The sequence below is a fragment of the Bos grunniens genome, chromosome 14, assembly GCF_055505025.1.
Source record: "Bos grunniens cultivar Pamir isolate PY7600 chromosome 14, Bosgru_T2T1.0, whole genome shotgun sequence".
Classification (NCBI taxonomy): Eukaryota; Metazoa; Chordata; class Mammalia; order Artiodactyla; family Bovidae; genus Bos; species Bos grunniens.
Window position 1 is genome coordinate 17,282,179 of NC_141178.1, and position 17,036 is coordinate 17,299,214.

At 35.9% G+C, this 17,036-nt stretch overlaps 1 protein-coding gene across 26 annotated transcripts in view; it reads left to right on the forward strand.

Moving 5' to 3' along the window:
• Positions 1 to 17,036, forward strand: part of VPS13B (vacuolar protein sorting 13 homolog B) — an 805,974-nt gene that overhangs the window by 210,879 nt on the left and 578,059 nt on the right. The window lies entirely within an intron of this gene.

Consider the following 17,036-nt stretch of genomic DNA (forward strand, 5'->3'; position numbering starts at 1 on the left):
TTCATCTCTTAAGTCTATTGTATCTGATGTTAAGCATTCCTGCTTTTTTATTTTTTTAAAAAAATTGAGATTAAATTCATACACAATATTTACCATTTACCCATTTTTAAACACACAACTTAGAGGTATTTATTGTATTCATAAAGTTGTGCAACCATCACCACTGTCTACTTTTAAAACATATTTTATCACCTGAAAAGAAACCCATATCCTTTTATTGATAACTCCCCATTCCACTTAACTCCAGCCCCCAGCAACCACTAATTTATGTGTTCTTATGGATTTATCTATTCTCAATATTTTCTGAGTAGAATCATGCAATATGTTACCTTTTCTAGCTGACTTCTTCCACTGAGTGTGGTGTTCCAAGGGTCATCCATATCTTGGCATTTATTTTTGAATATTAACAGCAGTGCTGTTACGGGAACATCCTTGGGTAGGCTTTTGAGTGGATGTGTGTTTTGAATTCTCGTGTGCCACCTTGGAGTGGCATTGCTGGACCGTGTGTTACCTCTTTAACTCTCGGAGGAATTGCCAAATTGTTTTCCATAGCAGCTGCATCGTTTTACATTCCCACCAGCAGTGTAAGTGTGTCAAAAATTTCTCCACTTCCTCACCAGTACTTTGGATTGTCCCTCTTTTTAGCCATGTAATTGTGTGAAATTATGTGTCACTATGTTCTGTTTTCTTTAGATTAATATTTTGTGATCTACCCTTTTCTGTTCTTTTACTTTCAACACTCTTACCTCATCTTTGAAATGAGATTTCATAGATAGCATATGGTTGGATCGTGTTTAGTCCACTCGACCAATCTTGTCTTTTATTAGCTAGATTTAGACCATGTACATTTCAGGTCGCCTTTGGTTGATTAGGCCTTAAGTCTGCCGTTTTAGTTTTCAGGTTTCACTTTCTGTTTGATTACTCTGTTTCTAATGTCTCTGTTTTCCTGCCTTTTGTTACTTGAATGTTATTTAGAATGCCATTTTGATTTACATGTAGTCATTTTGAGTGTACCTTGTGAAGGGTTTTTGATGGTTGTTTTGGGTTTGCATTTCAAATATCTAACTTACTGTAGTCTACTGGTATTGTCATTTTTATAGTTCAACTGATGTGCAGAAAGCATACTTAGCTTTGTTTCTTAAACCTCTCCTGTTTATAATATAGTTGTCTTCGATTATTTCCTCTATGTATACTGAAAACCACATCAGATATGACTTTTGCTTCGACATGGAACATTTTAGAAAACTCAAGAAATGAATAAAAGTCTGTTAATATGTATCTATTTTTATTTTATTCTTTTTTCCTAATATTTCACAGGTCCTTATTTTAAATCCTTTTTGCTTGGAGGACTTACTTTATTCTTTAGGAAAAGTCTACATGTTACAAATTTTCCTACTTTCCCTTCATCTGAGAATGTCTGGTTTCTCCCTTCAAATCCTGAAGTCTTTTTTAGCAGTTGAAAAATGTTGTGCCACTTCCCGCTGTGGTTTAAAGTAAAAAAAAACAAAAACAAAAATTACTGTCATTTGAGTTGTTTTTCCCCTGTGAGTAAGGTGTCACTTCTCCTTTACTTCTGTTAAGATTTTTTTTCTTTGTCTTTAGTTTTTAGTAGCTTATCTTTGTGTTTTGATTTCTTTGATTACTCTGGGGTTAGTGTAACTTCTTAATTTTCATGCTTATGTCTTTTGCTGAATTTGAGAAGTTTTTTGCTGTTATTTCTTCATGTACTTTTTCAGCCCCACCTTTCTCCTTTACTTCTGGTACCCTGGTGACATCAATGTTAGATCTTTTATTATGATCCTGTAGGTACTTGAGATTCTGTTGTGTGTGTGTATGTGTTTCCTTTTTTCTTTATGATTCAGAATGGGTAATTGCTATTGTGTTATCTCCCGTTTAATGAATTCTTTCCTTTATCTTCTCCATTCTGATGTTGAACCCATTCATTGAGTTTCTTATTTCTTTTGCTGAATTTTCCAGTTCTAAAATTTGTTTTTGAATCCTTTTTCGTTACCATCCCTACCTGCCTGCCTTTGGTTAATTATCATTTTCATTTGTTCACGCATGCTTACAATTGCTCGTTGAAATACTTTTATGATGCCTTTTAAAAAGCGTTTGTTGGATCTAACATCTGTTGTCATATCAGTGGCATATATTAATTGTCTTTTTCATTCACTTTGTGAACTTGGTTTTTGGTATGACAGTTGATTTTTGACTGAAACCTAAAAATTTGTAAATTGTTTTCTGAGACCCTGCTCCATAGACGTACAACCCCATAGATGGCAGCCCACCAGGCTCCCCTGTCCCTGGGATTCTCCAGGCAAGAACACTGGAGTGGGTTGCCATTTCCTTCTCCAAAGCGTGAAAGTGAAAAGTGAAAGTGAAGTCGCTCAGTCGTGTCCAACCCTCAGCAACCCCATGGACTGCAGCCTTCCAGGCTCCGCCGTCCATGGGATTTTCCAGGCACTAGAGGGGAGCCTATAGCACCCCACTCCAGTACTCTTGGGTGGAAAATCCCATGGACGGAGGAGCCTGGTAGGCTGCAGTCCATGGAGTCGCTAAGAGTCGAGCATGACTGAGTGACTTCACTTTCGCTTTTCACTTTCATGCATTGGAGAAAGAAATGGCAACCCACTCCAATATTCTTGCCTGGAGAATCCCAGGGACAAGGAGCCTGGTGGGCTGCCGTCTCGGGTTGAACAGAATCAGACACGACTGCAGAGACTTAGCAGCAGCAGTAGCAGCAGAGAGGAGCCTAGTGGGCTGCTGTTTGTGAGGTTGCACAGAGTTGGACACTACTGAAGCGACTTAGCAGCAGCAGCAGCAGCAGCAGCAGATCTCATTTAAACTTTCTAGTTTATACAGCTTCATCTGATGATGCTCCAACTGTGGAAGGGAATGTGTACCCTTGTTACTCACTGGTGGAGGTAGAAGTCCGGGTTTTCCATTAGACTTCCATTGGTATCTAAGGCTGGTGGAGTGGACGGTAAGTTCTGGCCCAGGGTGAGAATTCTAGCTCTTATACAGAACTCCAGTTATAATTCTCTGGCTTGCAGTGATTGGATCACAAGACCTCATTGCTGTTCTGCATGAGGTCTCTACTGATACCGTGGTGGTGGTAGTAGAGTTGCTTATTATTGCTGGAGGTTGGTGAAAGTCCTAACTCTCTGCAAGGGCTTCTTTGATCCCACCCTGGAAAGTTGAGGGGTGCCTCCTTATTGCTGGGTTGGGTTGGAAGTCCATGTTCCCTATTAAGTCTCCTCTGTACTACTCAGGTTGGAGCACTGGGTTTCCTTGTTAGAGCATGTTGAAAGTAGAAGTCTAGTAGACCTTTGCTAGTATGGTGGGAGTTGGGACGACAGTTTTTTCTGTGGTGTTTACCTGGAGTAGAGCAGTTATTATCTGTGCGATTTTTGTCTTGCTGCTGATGCTTTTTATTCAGTTACTTTGGCTAGGGAGAGTGAAATTTTGTTAATAAATTTTATGTGTACCTGTTGGCCTTCATGGGTTGCTGGCTTCTTCAGCTTCCAGTCTGGAATATGTGAGGCAAAAACAAAGCTTATGCACCTCACCACTGTGACTGTCTTTGGATCCTGAGGTCCCTAACTGATGGGCTGCCTTCTTTCCATCTTTCAGAGTCTTATTTTTGTTTTCTATATAATAATGGGATTTTAGGTGTCCTTCACATGAGAAATAGGAGGAAATCTATTATGTCTTCCTGTAAGTGAAACTAGTTTGTTTCTATAATGAACTGAGAAATATCTTTAAAAAAGTCTTGATTATGTTTCTTTTTGGTTAGAATAAGGGTGAATGTGACTATGAGTCGATGCTATTATTTCCTAGCCTAAACATACCTAACTATCTGACAGAATATTTTACTCTGAATTTGGCAATAGTGATGTTTGTTATTTAGGGATGTGGCCTGCACTGATTCATGAATAACTTATAGAGTCCAATTTATGTATAGATTGGACTGTCATTTCTGTTTCTCCTCCACTTGTGTATTTTTTGTTTGTGTTTCATTAACAAAACAGTGTAAAGTAACTCATCTCCCTCCTTTTCTTTCTTTTTTATTACAATTATACAAAATAATGATTCAGTATTTTTATAGATTATACACCATACTCTACTTGTGTATTTAAAAATGTTTTTCTTAGACTTTTGAGATCTTCAGTTACTTACTTTTTATTGTATTTGGATTATTTATTGGAAAGCTTAGTGTTATTTGTAAATTTACATATTGACCTCTGTTTGTTGTCTTTCCTTTAACTTGTAATTTTGGATATAAATGCCAGAATTAGTAGGGGGATTTTTTTTGTCATCGTCTTCAGAGTCTATCTACAGTTGTTGTAGAGTATGATTTGTTTGCGATCTTTAATATGAACCCTTATTTATTATATGAAGGTATTAAAGCTTCGAAACTGATTAGTAGGTCAATTTTTAGATTATATATGGGGTTTTTTGCCACTTTCTATTTAATTTCTAATATTTTTCCATGTGTTATTTTCACTGTTGTAACCATGTTGCATGCACTGTATTATATTCTATTATTGTTTAACATTTCATATAGATACATTTTGCATATTTCACATAAACATCAAGTAACACAGGTTTTTAAATTAATAATGAGATATTGTTGTTTCATAATACACTTAACTATTCTCCTCTTCTGACATTTAAAGTGTTTTCTGACTTTTGCTGCTGTAATTAATATTGCTATACAGCATTTTTCCTTCTTTTTAATTATTTCTTTGAGATAAATTCCCAGGAGTGAATTACTTGGTTATGGATTATAAACCTTAACAAGTAATGTATTTCTCTCTCAAATTATTCCATGAATATGTAATGCCACTGGTAATGAAGGATAATGGTTGTTTTAATAAAACCTCAACAACTTTAAATGCTGTTGCTTAAATTTTCATTTTTCCTTTAACTCACTTTTCTTTAGTTACAGCAAAATTGATCTTTTGTCATATTTCTTTTTATTGCTTACATTTCCTGTTTAGGTGAATTTTCTTTTGTATTCTTTATCATTCACTGATTCATGGATTTATTTATTCATTCAGCTAGGTTGTAGATTTCATGAGAGATGAGCCTGAATTGATCTTGTTTATCCCTATAATCCTTGACTGTGCATGGTGTATAGTAGTGTTTAGTAAAATGTAGTGAATCAGTGAGTGAATGAGACATGAGAGTCAGTGCTGTGCATGAAGAACCATTAATAGATGATCATCCTTAGGTGATGCAGACAAAAGCTTGCATCCTCAAGCCTGAGTGATTGCTTTTGACAGTGAGAAACGTCCAGAGGTATACGTAGTAGGCATTTGATTTTGTCCTTGGAGGTGAGTGATTGAAATAGGAAGAATGAATCTTGGTTGCATGCAGTCAGAGTTCATACAGTAAAAGAATGCTTGATAGAGTCAAGGTTTCATAGTGGTTGGATATTTGGCTGGGCACTTTTACTTGTGGTAGAATTGACAGTGCCTTATGGCAGAATTAAACTAAAGGAGGAAGAACGATCTTTTCCTGTGCAGAGGGACTGAATGTTGTATTTATTTTCATATTGGTGTGCCCTTTACCACCTACCACTACGTACACTTACGCATGCACAAACACACGTTTCCTTAAAACAGTGAAAAAAATCCGCCTGAAATGCAGGACGATCTGGGTTCGATCCCTGGGTCAAGAAGATCCCCTGGAGAAGGGAAAGGCTTCCCACTCCAATATTCTTTCCTGGAGAATTCCATGGACAGAGGAGCCTGGTGGGCTATAGTCTATAGGGTTTCAGAAAATTGGACATGACTGAGTGACTAACACTTTGCCCTTCACTGTGATGTCTTTTATTTTGCCAGCTAGTAATTTAGCATCCTTTTCCAGAATTAAAAATTTTTTATTAAAAAATCTTTATGACTTTTACACAGTAGTCCTTCTTTAGATATTTCTACCAGTGGTTATTAATGAGAATTTATTTTCATGTATTTCCATCTCATATGTGTTAGGAAATACCTAATCCAAGAAGCAGATTTTTTTTTTTAAAGTTCTTTTGTGGGTATAATACTGAATGATCATAACAGAAATTATTTTATTATTCAAACTAAGAACTTTTATGTATAGAATAACCAAATATAATAATGTACCACTTTATTATTTGTCTCAAAAAGTAATAATTATTGTTCTTTATCTGACAGTATAGCTCTAGAGGCTAATGGGAAGTAGAAAATGTTTCAAAAGTTATTCTTGCAATATCAATCTGTAAATTGTATTTTTGAAAATTTTATTTTTCTCATCTTTCATTAAAGTTGCTGACATTACCTAGTTCATAGTTTTTCTATCATATATACAGAAACATAACAGTTCCATTTAGTGTAATTTTTCTTTGCCTTTAAAAAATGCTGATGGTATATCACAATATTGTTCCTGTCAAAGGCCACTTTTCCTTTCCAGGTCCTGTTATACAATCTTTAATTTCCTACACTGCAGCTAATCATTGGCTTTTAAAGCTTAAAGAAAGGTTCAGTTCAGTTCAATTCAGTCTCTCAGTCGTGTCCGACTCTCTGTGACCCCATGAATCCCAGCACGCCAGGCCTCCCTGTCTATCACCAAATCCCGGAGTTCACCCAGACTCACGTCCATCGAGTCAGTGATGCCATCCAGCCATCTCATGCTCTGTTGTCCCCTTCTCCTCCTGCCCCCAATCCCTCCCAGCATCAGAGTCTTTTCCAATGAGTCACCTCTTCGTATGAGGTGGCCAAAGTACTGGAGTTTCAGCTTTAGCATCATTCCTTCCAAAGCAATCCCAGGGCTGATCTTCAGAACGGACTGGTTGGATCTCCTTGCAGTTCTTTTTTTTCACATGAAGAAAGTGAATCATAGAGACTTTAAATCCAAAATTATACAGCTATTTGATGGCGGAATTTATACTAGAATAAAAGTGTAGTGATTTATTAAACTCCCTTATTACTCCTTATGTATAAACTGAGCTTCCCCCATAAGCTTGTATTGTTGGTAGTGATAGTAACAGTGAGAATATACAGGCTAACATTTATTGAATCCTAACATGCCAGATACTCTGCTATAATTTCTGCAAAGACTATTCTGTAAGGTAGCTAGTGAATTATACCCACTTTGTAATTATGGAAACAAAATTGTTAAACTAGTACATTTTGGGATTTATAATGTACTTTGTATCTCTGCATAACCTCTAGTGTTTAACCTCAAAAACTACTTGTTGCTTCCTCATCTAGCGTGGGTGTAATCCTAGGGAGGAAAATGTTCAATTATGGTGTATATTTACTTAAGAAACATAAGGCATAGCGTGATGTGACTTCTGTGCCTGGTAGCACGGTATGATAATTACCTGAAATCCTTTCCTTTTTGAACACCCATGCTGGAAAATGTATAACACATACAACTCTTATTAGTAAGTGAACTGCTGAACCTGTGAGAAAGAAAGGAAAAAAATCCCCTAACAAGGAGGAATGGAAAACTAGAGTGGGAAACAGGTATTCATGCTTTGACTATCCTAATGGGCTTTGGCAACTCAGTTACCAGTGGGCTTGGCCTTTAATCACCAGAAAGGGGTGGAGACCAAAAAGGAGGAATTGGGAAGTGATTTCCATTTTCCTGAGCTCATAACTTCTAAAGACTAGGAGAAAGATGGACTGTTTTAAAAATCTGTCCCACTCTCGTTTTAACAAAGAAACTTCTTTGTTTTGGCCTTAATGTGGAAGACGGTGGGTGTTTTCCCTGTGAATTTGTAACCACAGTCCTGTCAGCACTCAGATCTTAATTTCTTCATGGTCTAGGAACCATCAAACTAACAAGTTTACTTAAAATGTGATCCTGGGTAGACTGGTTACATCTCTGGGTATTTAATAGTAAACACAAATATTAATATTTGCTTTGGCATATACCCTTAACTCTGGCAATGTTTTTTTAAAAAGAAAGCCTTTAGAAATGTAAACCCAGAATCCCAAATTACCAAGAACTAGCTAGCTTTCTTGGTATACCTGTTTGTCCTTGCTTGCGCACTCTTGTTGAGACTTCCACTTTCCTCTCATGTAATAAATCTCCCTCTTATCTTGCTTTCTCCTTTTATTCTTCCCCTGAAATGATAATGCTTAGTTTTTATTACACTATCAACCATTTAGAAGCTCTTCGCTACTATAGAATGTGCTCTAATAACTTTGCTAAGATGACAATTCTTTCAGTGTGTGTTTTAAAAGAATTTGCCTTTTTCCTCTACAGAAACTTTTACTGTTTGTTCATTATCTTGTGATTCTTTTTATTTTTGTGTGTCTGGAATGAGTCCAGCCTGTTTGAGTGACCTTTTGTTTTATTTTATTAAATTATCAGTTTTTAAAGCCTGTAACAAAAAGTGCAGTTCTGTGGGTCCTTACAATCTCCACTGTTTTTTTAGAGGCAATCATTTGTGGCTTATTCTTAGTTCAGTTCAGTTCAGTTGCTCAGTCATGTCCGACTCTTTGCGACCGCATGAATCGCAGCATGCCAGGCCTCCCTGTCCACCACCAACTCCCGGAGTTTACCCAAACTCATGTCCATCGAGTCGGTGATGCCATCCAGCCATCTCATCCTCTGTCATCCCCTTCTCCTCCTGCCCCCAATCCCTCCGAGGATCAGAGTCTTTTCCAGTGAGTCAACTCTTCGCATGAGGTGGCCAAAGTATTGGAGTTTCAGCTTCAGTATCAGTCCTTCTAGTGAACACCCAGGACTGATCTCCTTTAGGATGGACTGGTTGGATCTCCTTGCAGTCCAAGGGACTCTCAAGAGTCTTCTCCAACACCACAGTTCAAAAGCATCAATTCTTTGGCACTCAGCTTTCTTCACAGTCCAACTCTCACATCCATACATGACCACTGGAAAAACCATAGCCTTGACTAGATGGACCTTTGTTGGCAAAGTAATGTTTCTCCTTTTGAATATGTTATCTAGGTTGATCATAACTTTCCTTCCAAGGAGTAAGTGTCTTTTAATTTCATGGCTTCAGTCACCATCTGCAGTGATTTTGGAGCCAAAAAAATAAAGCCTGACACTGTTTCCACTTTTTCCCCATCTACTTCCCTGAAGTGATAGGACCAGATGCCATGATCTTAGTTTTCTGAATGTTGAGCTTTAAGCCAACTTTTCCCTCTCCTCTTTCACTTTCATCAAGAGGCTTTTTAGTTCCTCTTCACTTTCTGCCATAAGGGTGGTGTCATCTGCATATCTGAAGTTATTGATATCAAGGCAAATTCTAGGAATCAGCAAACTAAAATGGACTGGAATGGGTGATTCTTAGTTATTTACCTCTAAATTTCTAAATAAAATGCTTATATTGAAGTTTTCTTATCTTTTCATGTTTAGTTAGATTTTATAATACTATCTATACATGCTATCTATTACAATAACCCTAATGCCTTAAAATAGCATAAGTTTACTGTTTTATTACAGTTCTGTAGTTTAAAGTCTAAAATGTTCTTGTACTAAAATCAAGGTGTCAGTAGAGTTGTGTTCTATGAAGCCTCTAGGAGAGAATCCATTTCCTTGCTTTTTGCACCTTATTTAGGCCGCCAGCATTCCTTGGTCTAGTCCTCATGCCCCATTTTCAAAGCCAGCAAAATGCATTTCTCTGGTAGTGCTTCTGTCATGACATGTCTTTCTCTGACTCCTATCTTCTGCTGCCTTCTTTTAATAATATTTTTAAAAACTCTGATGTTTACATGTGTTCCACCTGGATAATGTGGGATACTCTCCATATTTCAAAGTAGGTTATTAGTAATTTTAATTCTTTTTTTTTTACCTTAATATTCCTTTGTCATGTAAGATAGCATATTCTCAGATCCTGGGATTAGGATTCGGGCTTCTTGAGTGATGGTGGGATGGTATTATCCAGCCTATCAAGAGGATTTAGCTTTTATGGGCAGTACTTACTATAGGCTCTGTTCTTCTGTTCTCCTAAGTCATCTAATTATATCACAGGTTTTGCTTAAGTATATATTCAGTGTTAATATGTTATGGGCATGTATATATGAAATATACTGTCATTAAATGTTTTTGTTATGTAATTTTATCCTTGGGGTTAATAACTTAATATATTTATCATGATAAATATAAAATAATAGTATAATTATTATTACCTACGTTTTCTGATCCCAGTATCTATTTACCTGAAGTTCCTTTTCTGTTGTTTTTTTATCTCTACTTTTCATTTTAGTGATTTATGCCTAGTTTCTGGTGATCCCTCATATTGTAGAATAAATTTTATATAGCTAAAAATTGGAAAATAAATTGGAAACCTGTTTGTAAGGTTGAAGCTTACTGAATGGCAGGTGTCATTTTAGGAGTATTGGACACTTATTCATGTTTTCGGAGGTGAGGGGGTAATGAGTTATCAGTATCTGTGGTTCACTTTTCTTGGAGTGGCCAGTTTTCATAGAAATCCTTCCATTTCCTTGCTGCAGGTTTTAACTCTAGTATTCACGGTTCTTAGAGAGTAAAAGAAAAGATTTCATTATTCATTACATCTACTTTATATTCATTTTTAGATAGTCTCCCATTTTTAGTATGCACCCCTTTCCTTTTTAGTGTCCCTTAGTTCATTGTTCTTCTGGTTCAACTTCTCCATTGTTGGGATGTGAGTGGGATACTTGCATTGCTGCATGGATTAAGGCAAAGGATCTGTGGTCATTAGATAGACTTTCAGTCACTGCTCATCTTTTTGGCCTCATCTGCATTCCTGCCCTCGGAACTACCTGGCTTCTTTAATTCTTACCTTTCCTGGGCTTATTGCCAATCAACTTGCTTCTTAATATGGTAACTCACAAGCACTTTTCTGTAAGTCATCCTGTTGCTACTTGTTCATCATTATCGATCTTCTGAAATTTTGATGACACTGCTTGCCTCTTTGAGAGTTTCACTTTTAGCTCTTATCTTTCCATTTTCATTTCTTTGTTGGTATTGGACCCTAAAAATTAAGGCAGAAACAGAAATAAACTTATGTATCACTTGATCCTTAATGTTTTACTTCCATTCAGATATACAGGTTATTCTCATTAGTTTGTGTTTTAATTTATCTGAATGATCATACTGAACACTGAGGGGTTAACATGTCTGTGAGGTTAGGAGAATTATGTTGGATAAAAAAGATGGTGGGCACTACTATTCAACATAGTTTTGGAAGTTTTATCCACGGCAAGCAGAGAAGAAAAAGAAATAAAATCAATCCAAATTGGAAAAGAGGCAAAACTCTCACTGTTTGCAGATGACATGATCCTCTACATAGAAAACCCTAATGACACTACCAGAAAATTACTGGAGCTAATCAATGAATATAGTCAAGTTGCAGGGTATAAAATTAACACACAGAAATCCCTTGCATTCCTATACACTAACAATGAAAAAACAGAGAAATTAAGGAAACAATTCATCATTGCAATGAAAAGAGTAAAATACTTAGGAATGCTGTTGCTGCTGCTGCTGCTGCTAAGTCGCTTCAGTCGTGTCTGACTCTGTGCGACCCCATAGACAGCAGCTCACCAGGCTCTGCTGTCCCTGGGTTCTCCAGGCAAGAACACTGGGGTGGGTTGCCATTTCCTTCTCCAATACTTAGAAATAAATCTACCTAAAGAAAGAAAGACCTGTATATAGACAACTATAAAGCATTGATAAAGGAAATCAAAGATGATACAAATAGATGGAGAAATACACCATGTTCGTGGATCAGAAGAATCAGTATAGTGAAAATGAGTGTACTGTCTACCCAAAGCAATCTATAGATTCCATGCAATCCCTATCAAGCTACCAATGGTATTTTTCACAGAACTAGAACAAATAAGTTCACAATTTGTATGGAAATACAAAAATCTTCGAATAGCCAAAGTAATCTTGAGAAAGAAGAATGGAACTGGAGGAGTCAACCTGCCTGACTTCAGACTATAGTACAAAGCTACAGTCATCAAGACAGTTTGGTACTGGCACAAAGACAGAAATATAGATCAGTGGAACAAGATAGAAAGCTCAGATAAATCCACGCACCTTTGGATAGCGTATCTTTGACAAAGGAGGCAAGAATATACAATGGAGAAAAGACAATCTCTTTAACAAGTGGTGCTCGGAAAACTGGTCAACCACTTGTAAAAGAATGAAACTAGAACACTTTCTAACACCATACACAAAAATAAACTCAAAATGGATTAAAGGTCTAAACATAATACCAGGAACTATAAAAATTCTAGAGGAAAACACAGGCAAAACACTCTCTGACATAAATAACAGCAGGATCTTCTATGACCTACCTCCCAGAGTAATGGAAATAAAAGCAAAAATAAACAAATGGGACCTAATTCAACTTAAAAGCTTTTGCACAATGAAGGAAACTATAAGCAAGGTGAAATGACAGCCTTCAGAATGGGCGAAAATAGCAAACGAAGCAACTGACAAAGAATCTCAAAAATATACAAGCAGCTCATGCATCTCAATACCAGAAAAATAAACGACCTAATCAAAAAATGGGCCAAAAAACTAAACAGACATTTCTTCTAAGAAGACATACAGTTGGCTGACAAAGACATGAAAAGATGGTCAACATCACTCATTGTCAGAGAAATGCAAATCAAAAGTACAATGAGGTACCATCTCACGCTGGTCATAATGGCTGCTATCAAAAAGTCTACAATAAATGCTAGATAGGGTGTGGTGGTAAGGAACCCTCTTACACTGTTGGTGGGAATGCAAACTAGTACAGCCCTATGGAGAACAGTGTGGAGATTTTTTAAAAAACTGGAAATAGTACTGCCATATGACCCAGCAATCCCACTGCTGGGCACACACACTGAGGAAACCAGAATTGAAAGAGACGTGTACCCGTGTTCATCGCAGCACTGTTTACAATAGCTAGGACACGGAAACAACCTAAATGCCCATCGGCAGATGAATCGGTAAGAATGCTGTGGTATATATACACAATGGAATATTGCTCAGCAATTAAAAAGAACTCATTTGAATCAGTTCTAATGAGGTGGATGAAACTGGAACCTATTACACATAGTGAAGTAAGTCAGAAAGAAAAACACCAATACAACATATTAACGCATGTATAGAGAATTTAGAAAGATGGTAACGATAACTCTATATGCAAGACAGCAAAAAGAGACACAGAGATAAAGAACAGACTTTTGGACTCTGTAGAAGGTGAGGGTGGGATGATTTGAGAGAATAGCTTTGAAACAGGTATATTAGCATATGTGAAATAGATCACCAGTTCAGGTTTGATGCATGAGACAGAGCACTCAGGGCCGGTGCACTGGGATTACCTTGAGGGATGGGATGGGGAGGGAGGTGGGAGAGAGTTTCAGGATGGGGGGACACATGTATACCGTGGCTGATTCATGTCAATGTATGGCAGAAAGCACTACAATATTGTAAAGTAATTAGCCTGCAATTAAAATAATTAAATTAATTTAAAAAAGGGAAAGATGATGGGAAGAGAATCTGAATTAATGGTGTACCACAGGACTGAGATTGTGTGTTGAGTTAATATCATTCAGAAAAATACTAAAAGGACAAGAAATAACTGTATTATTTTATACTAAATTGTATTATGAAAATTCAGTATTTTTAGGTTATTCTATTGATAGTATATACCATGTGAAATTGTATTTCAATTGCAGTACCTTAAGGATTCCTTCTTCCCTTCCTCTAGTAGATTTTGATAGCAATATTTGAGTAAATGCATACGACACTGCTTTGTGAAGTCATTATGTCAAATATAAGATACTGTCACTGTCTGTAATTGTTCTGTTGACTCATATCAGATGACTATACAACTTTCCAAAATTTTGCACCTCTTCCCTTTAATTAAGTTCCGTATAAAATTCAGATTTCTCAGAGTTAAATACCTTGAACAATAACTGCAGTCTTTGGCCTCCACGTGAAACAATAATTAATAGTGGCTTGCCTTAAGCCACATAACTACTAAATACATAATACTACCTATATCTGAAGCCTTGATTTTTCAGTTTCAGAGTTTTTGGCCTTTTTGTTTCACCATTTCGTGTTCCTAACAGGACGATTTCCTTTCACAATTTTAGGAAGCAGCATTCATGTAGCTTGAAAACAATGTGAGGGGTGCCCTGAGTTGTTCATTGCCAAGACTCTTCCTTTATCTCTTCCTAGTGCGTGTGTTTGGGGTATTTTACAAATTTTGGTTTGATGGTAGAGTGGAAATAAGCCAAGTTTATTTTTAAATTATTTTTATGAATACTGTTTCTTGTTTAGAGCAATTTTAGGTTCACAGCAAAATTGAAGGGGAAGTCTAAAGTTTTCAATACAGCTTCTGCCTCCGTATCAGTTTACATAGCTTCCCCCAATATTGACATCCCTCACCAGGGTGGTATATTTGTCACAACTGATGAACCATGTTGAACATCGTATCACTTAAGGTTCAGAAATTATATTACTAAGGTTATTTTTTATTAGCAGCTTTTCTCCATTGTTGAAGTGTATCAAGAGATGACTATAATTATCTTTTAAAAAATCTGAGGTTGAGCAATTAAAAGAAAATTACTTTAGGAAAAAAATTTCTTACGGAGAAACTATACGGGATGTTTTAGTTTATAAAACATTTAAAAATATCTGAGAAATTTAATGATAATTAAAAAGCAAAATAAATTCTTGATAGTTATAATCTAAAATAAGATGCTTTATACATGTATGTCATTCTTATCAGAAGAGATTTCAAATTATTTTTTATTGAAATATAGTTGATTTACAGTGTTGTTTCAGTGTTTCAGGTATATAGCACAGTGATGCAGATAAATATATATTATTTTCTATTATTATAATATAGATTATTAGATTATTGTAATAATCTAATAATAGATTATTATAATATTGAGTATGATTCCCTGTGCTATACATTACAGCTCTTCTGATAATACTCTTCAGAATCTTATCAATATATACAGCACAGAATAGATACTAACAAAGACTTAGACCTTTCGTTTGAGATTCAAGGTAGAGCCCTAAACTTCGTGTAAACTTTGTAAAAGAAGCAGTTTATAAAGTAATTTTTAAAAAAGCCATGTTTGTCTATTTTTAGTTTTGCAGCCAACTGAACTATTTCAGTTCTCGCCCTTGAGAGAATCTTTCATTTGCTCTTGCCTCCTGATTATTATCTAGATTCTTCAATTTTTTTTTCCCAAAAAACTGGTGTAGAATAAGAGTCTGACTCTGGGTGTTTGAATTAGAATAAGGTATTATTCCATTTTGTATCCCTCTCATCACTTAACATAATGATTGGAACAGGGTAAATTATCACTGATTATAACTTGTGCATCCACAGTAGATGTTAAATACACTGAGGTAGCTCAGCTTCCTTTCTTATGAGGAGAGAAGTGATCCAAGCCTCCTCACTTTCTGACTTGAGCGTGGGCAAAATCCTTACTTCTCTAAACTTTGGTTTTCCTGAATATGAGATAGAATAGTAATAGCTACGTCTTTTTTTCTGTCTTTTGATATGAATAAAGATAGCAAATTAGATGTAGTGCATGGCACTTTAAGTGCTCAATGAATGTTAGGTGCTGTAATTAGCACTACTGCTACTACTGCTATTACTATTATTACTGTTACTGCTCTGTTTATGTCATATTGTAGGCATCGTTTAACTTTCTGAAATACAACTTCTTAGTTTGTTGGTTCATAGATTTTGAGAATTTGATAAAAGCTGATAAAATCATAGAAAAGATGTAAGTACATAGCATTTAGACTCCTGCTATGAGGATAATAGGTTCAAGTGGTGAATATTGGGAAATAGCAACCAAATTGTTACATGTTCTTGTAACAGTCAAATAGAAATGAGCAAATTTAGAGTTTCTTCTGAAGCAAAGATTAGTATATGAGAGATGTTTCTCAAGATGATGTCCTTTAACTAGTGCATAACCATGTAGTGTTTTAGTGAATTTGCAGGCTTCCTGGGCCACATTTCACAAAGACTCTATAGGCTTCTTGAACACATGGGAGTTTGAAATCAAAGATTTTGGTATAATGTTTAATATATCTGTCATAAAAGTTCATAGTTTTCTTAATTCTTCATACTTAGTTCTCCTTCATGAAGTTTCACATGTGAAGGATGATACATATTTGATTGGAATGTGGAATGGGGAAAAGAAAGCCTCTTTTCATGAGTATTGGTGAAATGAGTGATGAAGTTTTCTGTGTTAAGATCAAATTGTGTTAAACACCTCAGTTCTTCCTCTGCTGTAGGACTGTGCAGAGAGAAAATTACTGAACTCCTCTAATCCAGTGTATCCCAATTTGTAAAAATGAGAGAACAATGGCATTTTTATTACCACCCTGTTTTGAGGATAGAATAAAATGTGTGGATAACATACAGTCCTTTGGCATATGTTAATGGATTAGAGTTCTTCACATTATCATCATTTTTTGTTGTTTACAATAATGTTAGTGTAATGTTCTTAAGGTTTCTCTGCCTTTTGAATTCTTACCTAGGCTTCAGGGCCAAAATGAGTTTCTCCTCTTTGAATTACATATTCCCTACCAGTTATGTCTTGGTAATTGTTTGCTTCTATGCTTTATGTCCTTCAGCAAGTAGCATACAGTAGAAAAGATAATGCTCACTTTTTTTTATTAATTGATATAGAATCCCTTTAGTTTCTTTTAGCTACAGTTGGCATATCGATTTTGCTTATAAGCTATTGTATTTTAACTTAGGAGCTGTTTTGAGCTATCTTGTTTCTCTCTTTGCATCCTACCTGACCAAGGTATTTTGAGGAGTCTGTTTATACAGGTAGTTTCATGCTAAAATTAATGTCTCTGCATAAGTGAAAGTCAGTTTATAAGTTAAATTTGTTTCAAATTGAAAATCTTACTCTATATTCTAAAACCAAATGTGATTCTTTTTTTAGTATCCATATTTTTAAACAACTTATTTGTTTAAAATTTGCATAAGTATAGTTTTAAGAGTTCAACCTGTTTGTTTTAAAATTGCATCATTTTACCTCCTAAACACTAAACTGTGAAGC